General features: G+C 42.4%; 1 pseudogene; it reads left to right on the top strand.

Moving 5' to 3' along the window:
• The first annotated feature begins 349 nt into the window (after positions 1 to 349).
• LOC116069497 lies at positions 350 to 790 on the top strand (annotated as a pseudogene).
• The last annotated feature ends 4,950 nt before the right edge of the window (positions 791 to 5,740 follow it).

Raw genomic sequence — 5,740 nt, 5'->3', positions numbered from 1 at the left:
GGGAGGGAGGGAGGGAGGGAGGGAGGGAGAGGGAGGGGGGAGAAAGGACGAACTTAGGCAGCCCCACCTGCGCATCCCTCAGTCTACCTGCACCAAGCAGGAAAAGAGGCTTCCCCAGCTTCGTCTGGAACTTGGGGTTCTTTCCCCCAGGCAGAGGGTTCCCCTGCGGCTAGGAGGCTGCGCTGAGCCAGCAGCACATAAAGGGCCTCTGCTGGGTGATGCTGTAACAGTGCTGGCCCAGAAGCTGACTGGACCTTGGCCCTCAACTTGTCTGATCCGCGCTCAGGAGCTCCAGTCTTCAACGGCTCCAGCGATCTCACACCCCCTAGCCTCTTCCCTGTCCTTCCCCATGTCCTCGTTCCCACCCTGGGGCGTTGCCATAGCTCTGAAGAGAATCCAAAAGGAATTGAATGACCTGGTTCGAGATCCTGCAGCACAATTTTCAGCAGGTCCTGTTAGAGATATGTGTCATTGGCAGGCTACAACAATATGTCCAAATGACAGTCCCTATCAGAGTGGAGTATTTTTCCTGACAATTCATTTCCCAACAGATTACCCTTTCAAATCTTCTAAGGTTTCATTTACAACAAGAATTTATCATCCAAATATTGACAGTAATGGCAGCATTTATCTCCAGCACTATTTCAAAAGTACTTTTTCCATATGTTCTCTGTTGTATAATCCCAATCTAGATGATCCTTTAGTGCCTGAGACTGTTTGGATCTACAAAACAGACAGAGAAAAATGCAACAGAATAGCATGGGAGTGGACTCAGAAGTATGTGATGTAGTTAAAGAATTTTTTGGATAACCTCTACAAATAAGGCTAGGGGGATCTCTGAAAGAGAAAGTCCTTTTGATTTCCATTTGACTGCTTTCTCTGAGCCCACGCCTCATCTTCTCCTGTGAACATGTTCGCCTGACACAGCAGTGCTGCGTGTTGTACACAGTTGGAGCAACAAACTAGAAATACTGTACTCCTGTACCAACAATGCCTCCTAGCAGAGAAGTGTGTGTGAGAGAAGCCAGTTCTCTGGTCGAAACCTAGGTGTGAGACTAAAAGCTTTCCTTATTGACTTAACTTTGGATAATGGCAAGATGTGAGTGGTAGTGGGTACAAAGTGTGCGCTTAAATGGGAGGAAAAAGCTCCAGCGACCCATAGGGGATTGTCCTTAAGTGAAGTCCATCTAATCTCAAACAGTTATAAAAAGCAAGGTGAAGAATGTGAAGTTGTTTCTATATTCATTTCATCCTGAAGGATCTACAACTTTGGTGAAAGTTATGACCAAACAGATTAAACTACATGCTGCGTTTTAAGGTCTACGTTTAACAGATCAACATTTCAACGGACTGGAGCTGTTAATTCACAAAGTGCGATGGGCTTTATTCCCAATACTTTCACATCTTGATGCCCTTTCAGCCTTCCTCCTTTTAGCCCTTTCCATAATCTTTGGTTTTTATGTGGTTTCTCAGTTAACGCATAGCTAGTACCTCTTATGTTTCTCATGTGTTTAACTGCTTTAGGCCTATTTTGATGTAAGGGTGAAAATTTATTTGATGGAAATACTACTTGTGTATATTTAAATACCCAGTTGCTCCTCTGGAGACTGTACATTCAAGAATGATTAATCTGTGTAATGAACTGATTACTGCAGTCATTGTAGTGTGTGGACTCCCTACCCAAAGCCCGGACAATAAACAACAACCACTTTGGCCCCAGCACAGCAGCTGCCCGCCTGTTGAGCGAAACCTGGTTCCGGTAACATTCAGAAGCTCCACCCCCACAGAGTAACAAGGAAGTCACTGATTAGACTGTAACACTGACGTATTTTGGGGGAAGGATTTTTGCCCCAGGTATTTTACCTGTTGGGGGAACAAAGGGGATGCATTAAATTCAAGATGACTGAGTGACCAGAACTTGTGTTGTCTAATATTTATCTTCCCACATGGGTAAGGTACAGTATGGCTAGCCTATCTCTTCTTATCTCTTTCAATCTCTTCCTATCTATTTCTTACTCCTATTACCAGAAGAACCCTTTCTTTTATTTACGTTGGCGCAGGCGGCCAACAGTAGTGACCCCCGAATTACTAATACTAGCATTCTGTAGTTAAAAACCTTACCTAAGAAACTCCAGTGTTGTGCATAGACAGTATGTCCCTGCAGAAAGCTTCCCATTTTTCCCTCCTGCCCAAGGCAAGTGCAATATGCAGGCAGCAGGTTTCCACACTGCAGCTAGCCCAGGGCTCACTCCACTCCCATCCCCCCACCCCCCACCCCTGTTGTCTCTCCCCAGCAGCTCCTCGAGAACTTAGACGAGTGTTAGAACAGCACTACCCAAACACTCCCCTTAATGAAAACATCTGTAGAGCCTCATGTACTAAGGAGAGATGTCCTCCCAGTCTCTGGGTCACCAGGACCAGCTGGCACTCTCCGATAAGTGGCCATATTCTCCAGGTGCCTGTCTTTGAGACCTTAGAGGAATAACAAACCCAGAAAGGATTAGAGCTCCCTCCATTTAAATCATAGAAAAAGGTAATCAGAGGTCACAGACAGTTATGGCCAGCCATAAAATTAGTTCCTGATAACACCAAAACAGACATCCATTAATACCCCACCAGCTTCAGTTCCACCCTAACACTCCCTTCACTCTGAAGTATCCTAAGAATTCCCAATTTTGTATATAAACTCATGTTTTTTCCGGGCTCGGGGTCACATAAGATCACTTGCTCTTAGTGAATATAAAGCATGTGACCTGAGTCTGGACTCGAATAAAAGGCTCTTTTGTGTTATTTATTTTCTTATACTTGCCCCCTGCCATCTGGTTACCTCTAGTGCCACCTGCCCTTGCTAAATCTGACTGGAGCCTGTCCTTCCTGTGATCCTGGTTGTATCAGAACTCCTCAGAGTCAGGCAGTCTCTGTGACCCTGTGATTCTGGGATCCTGTGACCCTAGGCTTGTTAGAGCACCTGGGAGTTCAGCAACTTACTCTGGATGTTGTGGGACTACAAAAGGCTCTTTTGTAAATTACAGTGGACTTTGCAATTCTTGGGCTTGGTTGGGCTTTCCTGTGGACTCTGAGCACAACATCAATCCATACAATTTTGTGTGAATAGGCTTTTTGATTTAAAAAATTGATCTAGCTAAGATTAGTGGTGGAATTTTCCTCACCTCTGAAATATTTACATTTTACATTTGTTACATTTCAAAGTCACTAAACAATTCCAGTTTACATACTCAAAAAGACATGAGAGTAATTTTATTTTGTACTTTTTTACTGGATATTTTCTTTATTTACATTTCAAATGTTTTCCCCTTTCCAGGTCTCCCCTTTGGAAACCCCATATCTCATTCTCCTTCCCCCTGCCTCTATGAGGACTCTCCCCTACCCACCCCTCCCCTCTTCCTGCCTTGGTATTCTCCTACACTGGGGCATTGAGCATACTCAGGCCCAAGGGCCTCTCCTCCCACTGATGTCCAACAAGGCCATTCTCTGCCACATATGGGGCCAGAGCCATGGATCTCTCCATGTGTACTCTTTGGTTGGTGGTCCAGTCCCCGAAAGCTCTGGGGAGGGTCTAGCCGGATGACACTGTTGCTCCCTCCATGGGGCTGCAAATCCCCTCAGTTCCTTCAGTTCCTTCTCCAACTCCTCCATCTGGGACCCCACACTAAGTTCAATGAAAATGCAAAATGCAAAAAGGTCCTAACCCAAAACATCCAGGAAATCCAGGACACAATGAGAACACCAAACATAAGGATAATAGATACAGAAGAGAGCTAAAATCAACCATTAAACCTCACATAATAATAGTGGGAGGCTTCAACACCCCTCTCTCACCAATGGACAGACCATGGAAACAGAAACTAAACATAGACACAGGAAAACTACTAATAAAGGTTATGAACCAAAAGGATTTAACAGATATCTACAAAACATTTCACCCTAAAACAAAAGAATATACCTTCTTCTCAGCACCTCGTGGTTTCTTCTCCAAAACTGACAACATAATTGGACACAAAACAAGACTGAACCAACACAAGAAGATTGAAATCATCCTATGTAACCTATTGGATCTCCAGGAACTAAGGCTAGTCTTCAACAACAACAAAAACAACAGAAATCTCCCATACTCATGGGAACTGAACAACTCACTACTCAATGATAACTTAGCCAGGGAATAAATTTAAAAAAAAAAGAAATTTAAGAATTTTTAGAATTTAATGAAAATTAAGGTACAACATACCCAAATTTATGGGACCCAACAAAAACAGTACTAAGAAGAAAAACTTCTAGCTCTGAGCGCCTCCATAAAGAAATTGGAGAGAGCATACACCAGCAGCATAACAGTACCTCTGAAAGCTCTAGAACAAAAAGAAGCAAATACACCCAATAGGAATAGATGGCAGAAAATAATCAAACTTGGGGATGAAATCAACCAAGTAGAAACAAAGAGAATCATACAGAGTCAACATAACATCTGCCACTTCACGACCACTCTAAACATACTGACGTTAGGCCAAATTTCAATGCACTCACTCATTACAGGGCAAAGATGGTGAGAGTAACAAAAAGCATTGGAAGTTGGGTTTTTCAATGTTGACCTTCAGATCACTTTGCTATCTTAGCTAATCTGTTTATGTACAACATGTAACTAGCATTGTTTCCTAATAAACTCATGAAAACAATCAAATAACAGTTATGTTTTTAATTCAAATCAAAGCAAGGAGACACTGAGGAGTTAGCACCGTTGTTAATGTGTCATACAAACATAAGAACCAAAGCTAGATTCTCCAGAACACACTTAAAAGAGTCCCAGCATCCCTTGTAATCCTACATCTGTAGATCTGATAGAGTCCCTGGAGGTCATTTGCCTGATACCTAGTGTTAAAGTCTATGTAAAATATTATGGACTAGATGAAATGTTAAGGCCTATCCTGCCATTTTGTGGTGTTACTAATATTATAAAGAAACTGTCTCATATGTTTCTGCTGTTAGCAAGACTTAAAATTTGACTAGGGAATGAATAAAGTTTAATTTCACAATTCCTCCCTGATAACTAACATCCTGGTTGCCAAGTTACGGCATGAATGGTAGAAGAGGCAAATCCCCTGCTTCAGTTGAATATCCCAACCAATGGAAACATGATAAATGTACAACAAAGACGTGTTTCTAAGGGAAATCCAATGCCCCTAAATCATGATTGGTAAAATAACTTGCAGACACACCTACAGATCTAAGGTTTATAAATCTCTATAAGACCATGACTCAATATCACAACTAGCTCCCGAGTCTGGATTTGAAGTCCAGATTGATCAGTCCTGGGGCTTATGCGCAAGAAACTATCCCTGTGTGACTGAGATTCATGTTCCCCTGCTGTGTGAGGTGACTACTAAACCCCAACACAAAGACAAACTGATGATCCCAGGTCAATGAAGGAAATCAAATTTGACATCATGGAGGGATAGCACCCGATACTGTTTCCGCATACAATTACAGAAACATGTGAATAAACACATACTAGGCAAAGAACATAAGCGGTCTTAGTGATTCAAAAATATATCTAAACCACAAAATTAGTATGCATAAATTCATAGAAAATAATCAGTTTACAATTACTTTACACAAGAAAATCATTAGAATCAATAATTTCTGTGAGGTGTAAATGTCACTAGTTGTTGGGAGCCGTGAATCTTGAGAGGCATTCGCCATGGCAAGATGGCGCCTACTTCCGCTGTTA

Source organism: Mastomys coucha, unplaced genomic scaffold, assembly GCF_008632895.1.
Source record: "Mastomys coucha isolate ucsf_1 unplaced genomic scaffold, UCSF_Mcou_1 pScaffold1, whole genome shotgun sequence".
Classification (NCBI taxonomy): Eukaryota; Metazoa; Chordata; class Mammalia; order Rodentia; family Muridae; genus Mastomys; species Mastomys coucha.
This window is presented reverse-complemented; position numbering and strand designations above follow the sequence as displayed.